Below are 19,567 nucleotides of genomic sequence, written 5' to 3' on the forward strand. Positions count from 1 at the left end.
AGGGCTAGGTAGCACAGTGTGGTGTAGTGGGTTTAATCCATGCTAGCAGGAAGAAGTAGGCAGCACAGAGGGCCTGATGTGGAAAGAGAGCCAGGTGGTGTGGCAGGCCCAATATGGGAAGAGGGGGGAGGGATAAGCAGTGATTTGGGGTGATTTGAGGGCTGGCTAGATCCAAGCTAGTGGTGGGAGGAATGGGTAGTGCTCCCCTGCTCCCACCACTCTCTGGGCTGGGTTCAGCCTGGAAAGCAGTAGCAGTCCAGTGGTGGTGACAGCGGCAGTGGTGGTGGTCAGGCAGCTGGATTCTCCTTCCCTGCCTGCTCCCCTGGGACAGCACTGGCAGTGCAGGTAAACCAAGTGACACTGGGTGTGAGGGTGAAGCATGAAGGCCAGGGGGAAGAGGGATAGCCCTCAGGGGAAGGGAGGGAGCCTTGTGGGGGTAGTGAGGGGACAGCAGCTGGCTCAGTCTGGGTGGTGGGGAGGGTCATGAGGAGGTGGCTAGATTTGAGGATATGGGGGAAGCAGCAACCCAGTCAGGGCAGGCAGGGGCAGGCAGGCATGATGGGACCTTGCTAGGTCCTGGCAGTCCATAATCTGGGCCACCTATCCCTTCCCTGACAGCACGTGAGCTGGGCAAGCACAGAGCCAGTTTGGGTCCTAGGCCCACCCCTACTTGCCAGCCCTCTAAAACCATGTCAGTGGTCAGTGCAATGCACATGACACAGGGTATTAACCTTAACATGCTACCAGTCAAAGCACATGCTAATTTTACCTCCAATTAAAATTAGCACATGCTAAGTGCAAGGTGTAACAAGGCCCTACATCTGGAATTATCAAAAATGCTTAACAATGGCTTAACTCTGCTCTCATTGAAGGCAATGGACAAACTCAACCTGAAAAGTCACCTGAAGTCCATTAACTTCAGTGGGAGAAGAATTAAGTTAATGTGAAGTGCTTTCAAAAAATCCCAGCCTGGAAGACAAGTATAAAAAATGAATTGCTTCTTTGCTTCAGACAAGTCTCACTGGTAACATTGGAACAATAAAGGTCTGATCCTACTTCCATTAACTTTATTGGGATCAGACCCAAAATATTTAAGAGAAGATTGGCATATCAAATCTACCTAATCTAATGTATTTCAGGATTTATTGTTGTGGTATAAGCCCTGAGACAGCTAGATGAAATATTACCCCTACTACATTTAATTTATACTCTTAATTTTGTTATCTTTGTACCTGCTGACTTACATGACCCTCACCACTGATTTTTTGAGCAATTGCCAAATATTTGAACATATAAATAAATAACAGTAGCAATTGCTTTTCTCCCTTTCCAGTGTGTAAGTGTATAGGTATATCTTGGTTTATATTTGTATTCATGCACTTATTTATGGTTTTGTATGGACTGTCTGTCCATATACTGATTAAAAAAACATGTTTGGGAAGGCAAGTCAAAGGAACAAAGTTTCCACTTAGTCCTGAACATGTTGAGATCACCAGCCCTTATAATTTGCAAGAGAAAGTTGTACAGCTACATATGTTGAGCTGCTACAAATACTCAATTTCTCACACACACAAGTCTTTTTATTGTTCCAGATTGTCATATTAGAAGAAGAAAAGGTGGTATCTCAGACAGGAAAGTCCTGTAACTTGAAGGGCTTTAAAAATCAACATGGAGACACTGAAAAGAGCAAAATAACTTGTGTTACTAGGTAAATGGGAGGATACATTTCCTATCACAGTGCGTATGGCTTTATTTCTAGAAATAGCATATTGTAGTAATAAAGCTTCAGGGACACAATTGCATGGGCCTCCTCCACCTGGTCCATATCTAATGGGACTGGGTGCTGTTTTTGGTTTGTCGTATATAAAGAGAGAGAATTTTGCTACCATGACTATCTGATTACCTGACTGCACAAAGGAGTGTGGCGGGAACCCCTGGCCTGCAAAGTGCCAACATTCAGTAATGCAGAATGTTATAAAGGAGTTTTTTTTAATTACTTCCCTCTTTATATGAGCATCTCCTCAGCTTTGGATAGCTCCTCTGCATCCCCAGATGCTGAATTGATTAGGTATTCAGACAGCTGGTTGCTGGTGTGGTCTGCATTTGATGTGAAGGCACATTGTGCTGGGTCTTTGGCCTCTGGGGTCTCAATGGCTCTTTCAGTGAGTATGTACAGACATTGAATAATATGGGACAGGATTAACTACTGGGTGATTTTCCAGGTCGGGGCTTTCAAAGTGGAGAAACAGCTACCTAGGAGTTGGTCTCAAAGGCTTTTTCTCTCTCCAGGCAGCCTCCTGGAACTGGGATAGGATGTTTGTCCTCCCTGTCATTTCTGCTGACAGTTGAACTACCCCAACTATCAATACCCAAGAAAAGATACCCCAGAATATATTTTAAATTATTTTCTGTTTTTCCCCTAAATCTTACATTTCTGCATTAAACTTATTGAATAGCTCATTTAAGGAGAAAACACTTGAAAAGATTATTAGTAAACTCTTTCAGTGGGGTAAAAACATCAAAATGGAAAATTCAAGTTTTCAAGAGAGCCATTAAGTGTGATTAAATCTTTAAAAGGAGAACAATGAATGCAGGCCTGTATCTAGCAATTTCATATCTTTAATCGTACAAAGACTTTCTTTAAAAGCACAAGCATGAAAGGAGGCTGAATGTTACAGTATTTACTGAGAGGAAGCAATGAGAGAAGTCCCGTTCACTAGCTAATGGAGTGAAGCCCAGAAGTAATGACAACAAAAGCAGTAAGGACTGCTTTCGAACACAACAGATATAAAAGATGGAGCCATGAAAAAGCAACGATTCTTGACTTAGCTTTGAGTTTCACAATGAACGTGATTACAGATAGCAAGCCAGAGAGCACTTTAAGCAAAGGTGAAATCTAGTTGGTTTCATAATTAAAACTAAAGTGAGACCCTAAAAGGGGAGGACAGTGAACTTCAGAGCCAATTTTGGATGGAATATGAGGAAGAGTGGCTGCCATGAAATGAGAAAACAAGATGCTGGATTAAAAGCGTTCAGAGGAAAAGTAATATCTGCTCGTAACGTCCATGAATTAGCAAATACACAAGAAGCTAGATCCTCAACTGATGTAAATGTGTGTAGCTCTACTGAAATCAGTGAGAAAACTAGGCTGTGGTACTGTTTTGATTTGCTGTAAATGTAGATCCAAATGTTACTAGCAGCCTCCTTCACATTATCTCATGAGAGATTGGAGGAATGCCAATTTGCACCAGCTGAGAAGACAGACCAGCTGGCCCCAGAATATTTTTAAAGTAACTATCAAAGTAATCAAAGTAAAGTAATGTTACAATCCTTTTAGTTATAATAAACTTCTTGCTGGCATAATGGTAAGATCAAAATTAAAGTGAAAATATTTTGACAGGTTTTGTTTACACAGGTTAGTTATCAGCTTTTACTGGCATTCAATAATATTTTAAAAGACATGTTACTATGTGAAGGCCTGTTCTGCAAGCATTTACATGTATGACTAACTTCATGTACATGATCCATTGGAATAAATGGAACTACATGTGTACATCATTTTTTTTCATAGATAACCCTTGTTTTTTCAGTTTCAGTGTTACCAACTCTGGTAGTTTTATTGCAAGTCTCTTAAAGCATTGGCCTTGGAGTCATATGAATACATTAGACTCTCAGCTTTGATTTTTTTTTTAAAGGTGAGTCTTTAGACCTTGAAATCATAAAGAAATTCTGGAAAATATCAATGCTAAAGGTGCAAAAATGGAGAAGGCAAATAGAAAGAATACTAGATGTATTCTTAATGTTGCTGCTGCTGTTGTTGACTTTGTTTTTATTTAGGGAGCCTCATATTTGAATATTGGAACTTGCAATTCTGAGTGTTTGACAAGGATATAATATGTATGTAATATGACATTCTGGAAACCATGCAACGAGAATGAAGATTGAAGGCTTAATAGAGATCCATAGGAAATTTAGCAAAATCGTGGTATTGCCATGAAGGGATGTATTTGAATAACTCTTCACACTTCTCCAAAGAGCTAACAGCTATGAAAGTATGATGTAGAAACAAGGGAGCTACATGATGAAACAAAAACAAAGAACTGGACAAGGATGTGTAGGAAACGTATACTTGGAATCAAAGGGACACACAGTAAAGATGGATGCTATTTTCAAGACTGAAAAGACAGTATTGCAGTGTAAAAAAAGATGAAGCACTTTGGTGGACTGCATGTACCAGGGAGCAAAGTCTGATAATGGAAGGAGCCCATCTGGAAGAAGTCTGATAGAAAAGGAAGAAATGAATAATTCAATGAAAAACACAGGTTTGGGGCAAGCAAAACTATTTATGAATTTGGTAAATCATTTTGTTTGAAAAGGAAAATATGAAACATTTCAACACTTCTGCAGCAGACCATTTTGATATGTTGGATCTAGACTAAATAAGGGACTTGGGCACAACCCCTAAAACTGATGAAGAAGATCCCATTCTGATGGCTAAGCAACTGGCTACGGGGTCAGACCCAAAGAGTACTAGTGGATGGGAGCAAATCAACGTGGCACAGGGTGACCAGTGGAGTCCCTCAGGGCTTGGTACTTGGGCCAGTACTCTTTAACATCTTCATCAATGATCTGGATTCAGGAGTCAGATGTGAACTGGCCAAGTTCGTGGATGATACCAAATTATGGGGGAGGGAGGTCACTCCACAGGACAGGCTAAGGATACAGGCTGATTTGGACATGTTCTCAAGGTAGGCTGACCAAAACCTGATGGCCTTCAATGTAGAAAAGTGTAAGGTGCTGCACTTTGGTAGGAAGAACCCTCAGCATACTTAGAGACTCAGGAGTGCTATGCTAGTACCATGACTGAAAGGGACTTGGGGGTCTTGACTGACCCCAAGATGAATATGAGCCACCAATACAATGCTGTGGCTGGCAAAGCAAACCAAACTCTGGCGTGCATCCACCAATGCATCTCAAGCAAAATCAGGGAAGTCATCCTCCCACTTCACTTGGTCCTGGTGAAACTGCAGCTGGAGTATGGCATCTGGTATTGGCCACTGCCCCACTTCAGGAAGGATGTGGAGAAGCTTGAGAGACTGCAGAGGAGAGCCACTCATATGATCCAAAGCCTGGAAGGAAGGCCGTACGAGGAGAGGCTGAGAGACTTGGGACTCTTCAGTCTGGAGAAGAGAAGGCCTGGGGGGACCTGGTGGCAGCCTACAACTTCGTAAGAAGGGTACAACAGGGCCTGGGAGAACATTTGTTCACCAGAGCTCCCAAAGGGATAACAAGGTCTAACAGCCGTAAACTTCAAGAAGGCCGATTTAAATTAGACATAAGAAAACAGTTCTTTATGGCACATGTGTCCAGGGTCTGGAACAAACTCCCCCCAGAGGTGGTGCAAGCACCTGGACTCTTTCAAAAAACAGGTGGATATATTTCTTGCTGGGGTCACTTGATCCCAGCTGACTTCCTGCCTGTGGCAGGGGGGCTGGACCCGATGATCTCATGAGGTCCCTTCCAGCCCCTAATGTCTGTGAAATCTATGAAATCCCATCCCCTTTCCCCCCTTACATTCTATGGCAATACTTGAAGACAAATAACCTCTTTGCATCAAGCTCGATCTTGAATCTGGTCTCCTGCTGGGTCTCCTCATTAGTGTCCTAACCAGTGGGCATCTGAGTTCAAGAGAGGCCAACACCTTTCTCAATTTTGTGAATATCATCTAAGTTCCCTTGTGAGTTTAGGTTTCTTTATAAATTTTCAGTGTTTTGTAATAAAAAATGTCCAAAAGGAAGAGTATTATTCGATTAGAAATGACTTTTTCTATTCCTCTAAAACAAAACAAACAAAAAAGGAAAAGAAATGTTTTCAGTGCAGCTCAGAACAATTTTTTTCTCTGCAGTTTTTCAGTTTGACCACTGACCTGAAAAAACAATTATTGATGTAGTTCTAATGTGTAGTGCTTAATACAAAGGCCCAAAGCTCAAGATTCTTGGTTTCTGAGCACAACTTCAGAGCACAACTTTGTTATGTCAGGCAAGTAATTTAGGCCACAGTTTTCAGTTGAGTCCACTAATTGGTGTTACCTCAGCTTTTTGAAATCCTGAGATCTTTATTTCCAGAGCTGCTGAGTACTTGAAGCTTCCTTTGACTTCAGCTGAGGTTGTGGGTATTCAGTTGGTCTGAAAATCCTGCCCATATGTGCTTCAACTTGGGTAATCAAAACCAGAAGCATCAACCACAATTTGTCAGTTATAAAAAACTGGCTCTCAAACCCTATCTGCCTCATTTTTTCCAACTATAAAATAGGTATAATACTAGTTGCCTCATGGGTAGTTCCTGAAAATTCTTCAATGAAAGGGATGAATATAATATCTCTAATTATTAACTTTAGAGACACAAACAATAACAACAGACCAATGACCTGCTATCCTTTGCAGTCATATTGGCTTTGAAAAAAGATGGCTGGAGGCATCGTCACAAGACCTTCACACAGCAATGAGCAATAGGAGGTGATGATGACTGTAATCTTTTGATGTAGTGGTGGGTTATAAACTGTGGTGTACCAAGTTACTGAAAATACTGTACAGCTCAATGGGATGTTTATAGGGTAGCAGACAAGTCAAAATATTCACCACAGTGTGGTCATGGTGAAATTTGGTAATGAAAGAACAGTGCAAATACTGAATACTGTATTCAGAAATAGAAGTAAATTAAACTTTATTTCTCTGTTCTGCAGCTTTCAACAAAGCTGGTAATAGAGAGGCACTTATGTTAGATGATATATTGTAATTATAGTTAAAAAAGGAAGTCCTGATGTAAAATGAAATTATGAATTGCATCTTAAGTGTTGTATCCCTGACACTCCCTCGACTGTATAATTTTTCCACTGATACTTTCAGGCCATCATTCTTTATGGATAAGGCAGGAGCCACTGGATGCACAATGGTTCGTGCACTAGCAAAGCAGTTGTCTTGCATTCTGTTGTTTGCATCTACTAACCTGTGGTGGCCAGAAGCCATTATTTCCATAGGACACAATGGCAACCAGAAGCATTAACTTCCACTGCACTGAAGAATGTAAATACATAATCTTATGACCTCTAAGGAGATAATATACAGCATTTGCTGTTCAAAAAAGTTTTTAAACTGATATGCAAGATACTTGTGTGTACTTGCTTATACACAATTGCTTCTGGGATTTATCTTCCTTTGACCTCTGAGGAAAATAGAGTTCACAGATATAATATTCATAGGGGCAACCACATTAGAACCATGAAGGTTGGGATTGAATATATTGGGCCATCAGAGTGGCTACGAGTGATGCATTTTTCTGGGTGTTTGAATGAAAGGAAAGCACAATCACACAGGAAGAGAGCAAATAATACTGTGAAACTGTCAGAGAGACCTTTAATTCCCTGAGTGACAATATTTGTTAGATAGAGTTAGTTAAAGAAGGACAGGAGTAGAATTCCACTGGCCATTCACCTACTGCAGTAGGCCAAATCCAGCCCTTGGGTAAGTAGGGGGCTACCCCATTGACTGTAGTAAGTTACGCTTGCTTACATTGTGACTATGTTTGGCCCCGTGAGGGCTAGGAGAGAGAGGAAGATAAATAAGATGTTAGAAGGGTAAAGAGAAACAGACATGGGAAGGCAGGGATGGAGCAGAGACAAGCTCAGTACGTTGAACGAGACAACAGAGAACCCAAACATTAATTCTGCTTTGCTCATATTACAATAACAAATGTTGATTATGATGAAGGAATTTTAGTGTTGAATTGAACTGATTTTGTAAAAGACAAATTCCATTTTTCCATATATTTCCCCTCCAGTTATTGCCACAGGGTAAGATTAAAGATCTCTGGTTTCTTTGATCTATTTAAACATCTATTTAAATTTTACTTGAATGTTTTAGCTGTAACTCTGTTTCCTGTTTTGTAATGCTCAATTTGGGGATAAATATACCATCCCTGCAATGCCCCCCACTTTTTTTAGCCTTCTTGCTTATACATACAGATATAAATTCATGTTATGGTACTATTCTTATCTGGGAATTTCCTTAGCTTTTTAGAAATATTAAAAATATCATAGAGCCACTAAACAAGAAGCCCAAAGAGAATGCTACAATGTTATTTCATCAGTGATATGAAGATTTGCCAAAATCTCTTTCTCAAAATCTAGAACATTGAGGAAATTCCCACTGAGCTAAGGAATGCCAATATTGTCGACATTTTTTAAAAGGGAGGTAAGTCTGGCTGTGGAAACTATTGAGGTATTGCCCTTCTCTCCATTGCTGAGAAGATCCCTGCTCAAATTCTGCTGAATTGACTACGCCCTCTTTCTATAGAAATCCTTCCTAAGTCTCAATGAGGCTTCAGACCATTGATAGGCACCATGGACATGATTTTTGCAGCCTGGCAGATCCAGGAAAAATGCCGAGAACAACATCAGGAACTGTATATGGCTTTTTTTTTATTTGACCAAAGCCTTTGACTCTGTTAACCATGATGATCTATGGAAGATCTTATTGAAGTTTGGTTCCCCGGGGAAATTTATCACCATCCTAAGACTCCTTCATGACTACATGACTACCTCTGTCCTATGCAGTGGCTCTGCTACAGAGTTCTTTGTTATTCAAACTGGTGTCACACAGGGCTGCATGATTGCACCAATTTTGTTTTCCACCTTTCTTGAGGTCATCAAGATGCTGATCTGTGACTGTTTGCCACATGGCATCAGCACTGAGTGTAGGAGAGGATGGATGGAAACCTTTTCAGTCTCTCCCACTTTCGTGTCAAAACCAGAGTTACTTTGGCCTTGTGGGAAGATCTACGATACCTGCCCAGGGGAATTCCCTGGTCAGAGGGGCGCATCCAGCAGTAGCAGTGTGGCCATGCTCAGGAGGGAGCGTCCAATCCACCCAGGGTCAGCCTTACCAACTCACCAGCTGAGCCAGATTGGCTCTGCCCAGGCTCCAGGAGCTATTTCCAGCACTATGTGCCACACGGGAAACAGGAGGTGAGAAGGGGAAGACAGGGCCAGCAGACAGGGCAATCGCTCCACTGCCAGTCTGGACTGAAGTCTCTGGGAACAGGGCAGCAGACCCACAGGGTCTATAGAGCTCGGGGGGAGCTTGTAAATGTGTTTCCACATTAATTTGCTGTAGCGGGCGGCTAATTAAGCCAGCAAGATGCCAATTTTTGAAGCAAGAAAAAAAAATTCAATTGTGGCTGCAGTGATCAGAATTTGCTGACTGAGTGGGAGCAGGAGGGACAACAGCCACTAAAAACCCTGGCACTGTGGGGAAAATTGAGCAAGCAGATACATTGGGTCCCTATATGGATTTTTTTGTTGCAAGAAGTTTTTCTTTTCATTTGCCTGGCCTTGCATTTGATGGGCGATGGTCAGTACCAGGTTGGGGAAGTCATCACCCCTCTCTAATTTAATTAATTCATCAGGTCATGGCAGGAGAGAATTGAGAGGAGCACTGACCTAATCAACTGACTGGCATCTGTCCGGCATAGGAACAACAAGTGAATGTCAATGGGACTCAGAGGTCCGCGCCCATACATGGTGATATCCTGACAGGCCTCAATCGTGGAACTTCAGCATGCTGATGATTGTGCTGTGATTGCACATACTGAGGAGGACAAATGGCTCTTAACTGCTTCTCTCAAGAATACCAGTGCCTGGGTCTGACCCCTAATATTGGAAAAACATCCTGCTCTGGGCCAGTCATTCCCCCTCACCCCTGCCCCTAGCAAAGATCCTCATTGATGGACAGGAGCTGGAGAATGTTGAATACTTTGCATACCTTGGCAGCCATCTCTCAAAGAAGGCCGACATTGACAAGGAGATTCAGTACAGGATGCGATGTACCGGTTCTGCCTTCAGAAGACTGAGGCATTGTGTGTTCAATGATCACGACATCAGGATTCAAACAAAGCTCCTACTATATAAGGCTGTGGTAATCCCAGCTCTTCTATATGGCTGTGAAGCTTGGGTGGCCTGCAGGAACCACCTGAAAAGCCTTGAATGCCATCACCAGTACTACCTCTGGAAGATCATTCGCATAAAGTAGGAAGATCGTAGCATAAATGCCAATGTCTTCACTGACGCTAACACCACCTGTATGAAAACATTAATTATTCATCATCAGTTGCAGTGGATAGGGCATTGTGTGTGCATGTCTGATGTCTGTTTACCAAAACAACTGCTATACTCCCAACTTAGCCAAGAACAAAGAGCACATGGGGGGTCAAAGGAAATGCTTCAAGGACACCCTCAAGGCACACATTAAGTGTGGCATTGACACCACAAGTTTGGGACTCGTCTACATGGTGACAACTTGTAAGAAAAATCAACTTGCCCTAGAGGTGGAAAAATGACAGAAACAGAAGGAAAGGAAACAAGATGGAGAAATTCGTGGTCGGACCCTTTCTGTAACCACCACCTGTGGCATTTGTTAGAGAGTCTGAGACTCTAGAATCAGCCTTCTTAGCCATCAACAAACTCATTTACGGCCCTTTACTTGACCCATGGGAGTAATCAACCTCAACCATGAGGGATCACCCCCAATGCTGAAAGATTTGCCATGTGTATTTTTTTAAACACAAACTTTTGGCACAAAGTATTAAACTACTCAAGATAGAGTGGAAATTAAGGTGCATTTACCAAACAAAATGGCAGACATACAGGTGAACCTGGCCCTAAATTTGTAACTGATTTATTGATTAGAGGGTTTCTGTTTTTACCCCCCACCCCAAAGAGTTTATTAATAATAATGAGAGAGATGTTATCTAAAGAATAGCAGGGAAAAATAGCAGGACAGTCCAATCTCTGAGTCCTTTAATCAATGTGTTTTAAGGTTTTTCTTCTGTGCTCCAACAGCAATGTAGATGTGGCAGGAGAGCCACTGGGACCTATGCATGTACTAAAGTGTAGCCTAGCTGGCAGTCACACAATATTTCAAGAATAGCAACAATTTTGCCAAAGAGAATTCTTGCCATATATGACCTTGTACTATGAGTCGTTGCAACCAAAGAACTGTTGCAAGCAAATTAGTTGTAGAAATAGGGAGGTGATTGGCTGAGTTGTCACTGATATGACAACTCTTATGAGTTTTCTGAGCAGTTGACTTGAAACTCTCTGTAATATACATAATCACAGCAATCTATATAAACTTGATTTAATTACAATTCAATTTTTTCAAAAATTTTCAGTGCGCAGGCTTTCAATTCATTTGAAGTATGTGAAAGGTCTGAGATGTTTGTGTTGTTCTGTTCATAAGGTTATGTGGGACAAAGAAAACACAGATATAGATTTCTTATATATTCTGATTTGGAATTAATTTTAATTCTTAAATTAATTAACAGCTTTACTTGCAAATTCTCAGAAAATTCATTCTCAACTCAAGGAGTAAGCATAGTAAGTTTGGGTAGGATACACAAAATAAAGCAGTTGGTTCCCTGCTAAAAATGCAGATTGCAACTCACATCAAGGAGTCTCAGTTAGTCCTTCCAAATTATCACATTTTGCATTTCTTCCCACTGTATGCTCTCTATTTTCCTCAGTGCTTGCTGAAGGACATCTCTTCACTGTCTTTTGTATTATCTGAGCAAATACACTAACACCCACTGAAATACAGAAATGAGCAGAGTTTCAGAGAGAAAGCTTCTTCTTTGCAAGCCTGAAAAGTGAGGTTCTTAAACAGTAGGGTCTGCAGAGAATGCCTGAGTTTAGAGAATTAGGATGTCCATTTTAAGCCTTCCAACTACAGGCTACTCCAACAACTGTGTACTTACTGAACAGAAGATGGAAGACAGAGCCTAAGAAGGAAGACTAAGTATTGTATCATTACCAAAATGCAGCACCTCATAGAGAGAAAGATAAACACTGTTCTTACCAGCCAGATCCTTCAGGAAAATCCAGATAACACCACAATAAGTGGTAAGAAATCCAGAGAGTCCTAATAAGATGGTCCTGGATGTTTTACCTCTGTCTACTGTTAAATAAATCAACCATGAAATGGAATAATACAGATTTGGTACTGTATACAGACTATAAGAAATTTTGAAATCAAAGTGCAATTGGGTTTTGCTATAACACTATCCAAAAGATGAGACTTTTATACCGGGTAATCACTGGAAAGCCTGTTAATAACAAATTATAGTTTTGAATCAAGGGACAAACCATAACTCTTTGTTGTGCTGTATTCTTTCCATCCACAGTCGTGAACTAACAATCCTCGGTTGAAATCCCTCCATCCTGCATCAGCTTCTTAATCAAGTCAGAAGTGTGACATGATCAGAACTATGGAATTAAATTAAATTCTTAGAGTTCTTGCTCATACAATTCCTAAAGTAAACCAGGGTCTGTTTTGTGGGAGACCTAATTAAACAATCTGCCAGGGAGAGGATCTTAGCAGCAGGGTTTTGATTGGACTTGAATGAGGCAAGGTCAGCACAAAAAGGTCAGAGAGGAGGTTGTAGTAGATAAGGAGGGAAATCATTATCAGTGTGGACAGAGGAAAAGATTGGATTTTGGATGTTGTGGAGGAAGAAGCAGCAGGGATGTGGGTATGGCCTACAGATGTGGAGCTAAAGAAGGAGGGGGGCTGAGTAAAAATATGATGTGCAAATTATAGGTTTGAGAGAGCAGTGGTGACAGAAAGGAAAGCAGGAGTTGGGAGGTGAGTTAAGGTTCCATTTAAATACATGATAGTACATCTAGGGAAAACTGACAGAAAGACAGACCAAATTGGATGGAGACAGGCCAGGCTAGAAAGATTAATGTGTTTGCTACCAACGCAAAGGTGATAGCTGAAGCAATGGAAGTAGATAAAAGGACGGAGAGATGGGCGGTCAGTGGAAAAGATGACAAAGAATAGATCCGAAATGGGTAGAAAATGGGAAAAGAATCCCTGGATGAGGTGCTGCAAGAACAATCAGAAAGGTAAAAGGAGAACCAAAGGATGATGGATGCATATTATGCCCTGCCCAGAAGGTAAAGGATGCCACGATTTCAAGCAGCGGCATACAATTGATGGTGCTGAAGGAAGACAGGAAGTGAAGGCAAGTGAAGATGGCCTAAAAGTTATAGGGGTTAAGAGGGGCCATCAGAGACTTTAATGAGATCCTGAAGTAAGAGAGAGCCTAGTGGAAGATGGATTGGAAAGAGTCTAGGGTGCACTCTGAGGAGGGGAACTTATGGTAACAGTTGTAGAAAGTGTATTCAATTAGTTAGAATTCAGAAGGCTGTAACTGAAGAGGCAGGTAAAGGCAAGAATTAGATTTTTATAACAGTGACAACCATAGTGTGATTGTATTGTGAGTCAAAGGAAGCTGGAAAGACTGAGAGTCTGCAAAGAAAGGTGAAGGAGGGAGTGAGAGTGGAGACAGGAGAGGTCAGGAGGCATGAGGGGCTGGGTTTGCTGGGCTAGATGCACTGGTTAAAAGTAAAAGCAAAACATATCAGGATTGGTATAAAAAGAGGGAGTGGAAAGGGGGAACAGAAAGGAGCGGAGAAAGGAAGGATAATGGCAAATCTTTACATATCTTTGAAGCACTTAAAAGAGCTTGGGTTAGTGCATTTACCAAGGGCTCAGAAAAGATAAATGGGTGGTTTGGATTGTCTGTATGGGAGTCAGTGATGTCACACTACTCAGCAAGGGAGATGGTACAACTGAAGAAGAGAAGAATAAATCTGTTGTGATGGGAATCCAGGTGGTGGCAGGACTTTCTACAGAAGAGCTTAGCAATGCAACAGCAGGATCAAAGATGTGGGCAATGAAGGTAAGCCAAGTTTGAGGGAGAGAAAAACAAGTAACTTAAAGTGTGTGGGGTAGATGGAAAAGGGGAAAGAGAAGGGAGAAAGGGATTGAGAGTACTTGAGAAGTCTGTTGACTGGGGACTTGAAAGGACAAGGGGGCAAATTTACCATGCAATAGGCAAATAATTCAGTCTCCCAGTGCCGAAGTTTCTCCATCTGCAAAATGGGTACGATTTGCCTTTAGGGATATTTATTTGATTTAACAGAGATGGCAAAAGAGTATACAAGAAGCAAGTCTTGAGAGAAATTTTGCTTCTCTTTCATAGCAACTGGATTGTGGTTCTTGCAAATATATTAATTATTCCAAATTATCTAATGATTTTTTTCCATTGAATTTTTCCTGGTTTTTGAATTCAATTACCCAGTGGCAGAGGTGGTGGAATTATTTGCTCAGAATAAATTATCTGATAAATTCAGTCAATTTTAAATTTTGTTTGTGAATTGCTTTGTCGAACTCCTGGTCTCATTATCTGTCATAAGTATTCACCAAATAGTTGGCAGGAATAATTTTCTGCCTATGGTCTTTTCATAAACTGTTCGGGTTAGTTGTTCATGAAGTATGACTACCTGGGATTCTAGTTTTCTCTGTTTAAAAAACACAAATTCTCTGATAAAATATAATCTTTGCACATTCTGTGATTAAGCCCCCCCAAATCTGTGTTTTTCTGTGATTAAAATGAAATGCCATACTATATATATATATATATCTATAGATATATATATATATAGTATGTGTTTATGTACACACACACACAGAGTATACTATATATACTAAACTCTCTCTTTCTCTCTCTCTCTCTAATATATATATATATATATTATATAATATAATATATATATTTTATATATATATATAGGTATCAGTTGAGCAAAAATGTTTTATTGCTATATTTACAATTTTAAAGCAATTTGAAAGCCTACCAGTGCCTCAATCACTATAATAAAATTAATTCTAATATATACCTATAAATTCTGGTGTTTGACGCAGGTCCAGTTGTGGGTCTTCCCCACAGCTGCTTTGTGGTGCTGAGCAGCCCTGATATGCCAGTGCCCTGCCCATACCATTGCCCCTCACCCTTGACCCAAAGCCCTCTGGGCCCTGCTGGTGCCCCTCACTGGTGCACCTACAGCCCTCCGCCCCTCCCAGCCCTGCTGGAGGGGACCACCCGCTGCCAGGGCTATGGGGCCAGGGACCTGGATCCACAGCCTCTTGCCCCCTGCAGGAGTGCCTGAGCCCTGGCTGCTGCCCATGGGAGGCATGGCTGGAGTGGAGCCCACGGTGGGAGCAAATTCAGGCTGCCAGCTGTGGGCTCAGGGCTCCCTGCCCTTCTGCCCTCCCCCTGAGGCCTCAGCGGCCCAGCAGAGACGGGACCTGGTGCAGCAGGGCAGAGTGGGGACGGGTGGGGAAGCTTGTTGCCACTGCTGGGAGCTCTGTGCTGCCATGGCAAGGCGCCTCTTGTCCTCCAAGAAGCAGCAAGGGGCACAACTCTGTGCTGCTGCTGGACAGGCAGTGTGGGGCATGCGGCAGCAGCACTGAGCTTCCCTGCCCCACTCTGCCCTGCCGAACTGTGTCCCACCTGCTGGGCCACAGAGGCTCCAGAGGGAGGGGAGCAGGGTGGGGAGCCCTGAGCCCACAGAGGGCAGCCTGCACCCCACACCTCCACCCACTATGTGCACAGATCTGGGAGGCATGTGCCCCCCCATGCTACCCTGAGAATGCACGCAGCGGCAGGGAGCCAGCCTGCTGCCCCACAGACAAGCTGCCTGCAGCCCCATGCCACTCCCCACCCGGGCCCTGCAGCCGCGCATTCCAGCCCCGGGCCCCAAACCCCCCACACTGCCGCAGCTGAGCAGCAGCCCCAGCCTCAGCCCTGCCCAACTCCCTCCCTCACTATGGGGGCCTCAATCCCCACCCCTACAGCCAGACTTACCTGTGGAAGCTGCTCTCCAGGCTGCCTGGTGGCCATGTGCACATGTGAGTGTGCACATGCACATGGCGTCCCCTTCCTGACCACCCTCTTTTTGCTCCCCACAGCCTCTTGCAGGCTGGAACTCTGCCAGCCTGCAAGGGGAAATCCACTCTTCCCATGTTTCTCTTCTTTAAAGGAGGAAATCCAGGGGTTTTTTTTCCTCAGAATGAGAAAATCTTGGTATTTCTCATTAAAATGAGAAAATTTGGGTTTTACCATATTTTTCTGTGGCAAACAGAAAACCCAGATCCCTGATGACTAGTTGCCTTGGTGATGTGGGGTTGCTTCTCCTCCTTGATTAAATAATCAAGACTTTTAAAGTAGGATATAAATAAATAACAAGTGCTGAATAGCAACTTTCTCACTGGGCTAAATTTTGAACGAGTGTGAGTGGGAACGCATTATTTCCATTCACAACTTAGGGCTTGGCTGTCAAGTTCCAAATTTCCCAGTGGAAGTGCAGTGGATTCTTGTGTTGCCCAGGGAGCAGGCTGGGAATCAGATTGTCACATCTGCTGCCCTCCCTGCTGATCTGGGCAAGGAGGACACTGAGTCAGGTGGACACCTGGCACAGTGCTGGCACTGCTGTCCCACCAGGTGCATTGGGGATGGCAAAGCCAAACTTCCACCCATGTGGGTGTCATGGCTACACAGCAGCTCTTTGAAGCCTGCTCTTCCCCACATAGTAGTGGTGCTGCGTACTAGCACAAAGCAGAAAGTTGAGGCTGTATGCCCATATACTCTCCTGAGTCAGCATGAAGAATGAGCTACATTCTTTCCCTTGAGGACCCCAACTCTCATGACCATGTTTCTGGTGCTATTGTCTATCTGTGAGTATTAGAATATGTGCGTTTCGGTCTTGTTTTCTGCAAGTGAAGGTTGATTGCATGAATGTTCGATGGAAAGTGAATGCACAAACTCAAACAATGCAAATATACTTAGAAATCCAAGTGAAAAACAGAAATGCTCTTCTCAATTAATCAATTTATTTGTTAACTGACTACAACAAAGTATAATGAGTACCAGCTGGGATTATCTAAGTATATGTGCATGCCAATATAGGGACATTTAAAAATAAAGCAGAACTTGCATTAATTACTTATTTGAATAAACTGTGGTTTTTTTAACAGTATTTGTTGGTAATATAAAGTGCCTAAGCCTGTGATGCAGATTGTCGGTACAGAACTCACTCTAGAGGATCCATGCAATATTTGCGGCAGGAAAAGGGAGAAAAGCAATTTAGCCCTTGATTCACCAAGGCACGTAGGCACATGCCTAGCTTTAGTATTCCCCCTGTCTTCAAAGGGACTGCTCATGAATGGGCTGGTCAGTGTATTTTACAGAAAATGATTTTAATGAAAAATGACCGTGTTTCTTAAAGTGAATTCTTTAAATGAAAACCCATTGACATTATTGAAATTTTCCATTCCAAATAATATTGTCTATGCTCTTTTAAACCAATATTTTACCAGTATTTCCAAACAAGATTTGAATAAAGATGTCAATACAATGGTGGTGACACAGAAAATGCATGCCACCATGCAAAATAGAAATGTGTTCAAAATATCAAGATTCTTCAACAAAGCCTTTTCCTATATCTCTACCAGACTTATTTGTAGGCTTCAAGTTAGGTACACTCATAAATACTTTGGTGAATAAAGACCATAATAATAACCATCATACAGGAGTCTATGTAGTCCCATGTCCCTTCTCTCATAGCACAGAGTTTTAAGGGAAAATCTTATAATGAAATAACTTGCTTCTCTTCACTTATATGAATTCCACATGATTTAAAGCAGATGATGAAATTGCTTTACATTGACTTAGTTTATTTTCTTTTTGTGTGTGTGTGTGTGCAGCAAAGGTGTGGTTTCTTGCTACATTCACAGGGTTATTCCCCTCCACAAGAGAGACTGCTAGATGTTTCAAGAGGTACCACAACCTGCTATATCCATGATAATGCCAAGTGACTTGCTTTGCTCACCTCAAATTCAGAGTAAAAGCCAAACTAGAAATGCACTGGCTGGCAATAAAATTATGGAGGGATTTTGAAAAAAATCAGGAGAGACAGAGGCAGGCAACAATCTGACACAAGAAAAAGGCACAGAGTCATATGCCAGGAAGCTGAGAGAGACAGTAGTGGAATTCATTCAGGAGATTTTTTCCTACTGAAAAGGGTAATGAAGTGCATGGACAGCAGTAAAATATAAGTAATTTTAACACAAACTAAGCAAAACTTGACCAAAAAATTATTTTGGATACAACTGCTCTTAAAGGCTGATGAAGACAGGTTTCACAAGGGCCCTGTCTTGTCCTAAAACATCTAATTCTCCTTGTTAAATGCTACTTTAAAGCTTGAAATAGTTTTATTTTAAAAAGCTTTCAAGACTAAATGATGCTAAAAGCATTTTCTATAGCTTGCATTGCTATTTAGGAAAGCATGTTATTTCTTTTTAATTTGATCACTCATTCCTGAATAACTTTTCATGGACTCCAGACACTGCAGTGTGACAGCTAAACCAAGGAGCATCGGATGCGATGGAATTGCTCTACAAGCAACCTTGCCAAAGGCCCTTTTGCTGCACAAAGCTGGCTCTATCTTTGTATATTGAGGGAGCTAAATCAATGTTAAATGCTTGGCTCTTTTCACAGGACAATGACCAGGACCTAAGCTGCGTCCTTCCTTTTTGATTGACACTTGAAACGTTGAGTTGGAATCAGCCAGAGGCACTGCTACAAGCTTGAAGCCTCTGCTGGGGATAACAACTGGTGACATCTGCAGAAAGGCCGACAAAAGGCAGTTGAAAGCCGTGTTTGTTGCTTTCCCCTCTCAGATCTCCTCTCTTTCATGGAGCTCCTTACTTGCTTTAATATTATGATTCAGCACCTGGCTCTTTTGAACCTTGCTTTAAACTTCAAAAGGCGAGGTGGTATTAACAAACATGAAACGAAAAAGTGGCGGTAGTTTGATTTACTGTTGTCGTCTTATCAAGGGGGTTTTTTGTCACCAGCTGCCACTTTCTGTCATCTTTGGAACCATTATCATTTCTCTAAAATCTAAAAGACTCCACTTAATAACAGCTTTGAATACAGGCAGGATCAGTAACATATACAGTTCTGGGGATGACAGGACCATCAAATGAAAAGAAAGATGTTGCCAAAAGAAAAAAAAAACCCTAAAAGAAAATAAAACAAATAAAAGCTGTAGTACTTTTAAGTGACCTTGATTTCAGAATTAAACAAATCAAACCCAATTCCATTGTTCTTTTTGAATTCCATTTTGCACTTTCCTTGAGACATTTCTTTTTGTTCTCAGGACTAAAGAAAAACAAAACCAAACCAAGGCTTCCATTAAACTGTTCTGCACACAATGAATGCTGGTATCACATGAACACCATGAGTTCTCTACTTGTAAAACATACAGTGATAATTACCAGTCTCATTTCACTGACATTCTAGCAGAGCACTTTAGGGTACAAATTCACACTGAGAACTAGAGGGAGACCTAAACACAAATGTAACTAGGACAAAATCACTAGTCTCAAAGCTGCTCAACTGGTTTCCTTCAGAACATTTTCCTCATTGTACTGGGATACAAGTTTCTTGTACTGCACTCAAACTGCCCTTCAGCTAACAACACAGAAACAACTGAAATGCCTCTTACACCTGTAAGCATCTAAGTTACCCACTGCAACTTTTCAGAGCCCGTTGAAAATAATTAAAACAGACTTGTGACATTTATATGCATACTGGAATCTTCCCT

The 19,567-nt window shown here is 41.8% G+C and overlaps 1 long non-coding RNA gene across 2 annotated transcripts; it reads left to right on the forward strand.

Annotated features, from left to right (window-relative positions):
• The first annotated feature begins 1,505 nt into the window (after window positions 1-1,505).
• On the forward strand, window positions 1,506-18,762 carry LOC109296843. Of its 2 annotated transcripts, XR_002097075.1 has the most exons (3): window positions 1,506-1,708; window positions 12,281-13,797; window positions 17,664-18,762. It is a non-coding gene; the product is annotated as an uncharacterized LOC109296843 (long non-coding RNA). The 2 variants fall into 2 exon arrangements; XR_002097074.1 differs by lacking the exon at window positions 1,506-1,708 and having other exon boundaries at window positions 10,493-13,797.
• The last annotated feature ends 805 nt before the right edge of the window (window positions 18,763-19,567 follow it).

The sequence above is a fragment of the Gavialis gangeticus genome, unplaced genomic scaffold, assembly GCF_001723915.1.
Source record: "Gavialis gangeticus isolate Ggan-Ray unplaced genomic scaffold, GavGan_comp1, whole genome shotgun sequence".
Lineage (NCBI taxonomy): Eukaryota > Metazoa > Chordata > Crocodylia > Gavialidae > Gavialis > Gavialis gangeticus.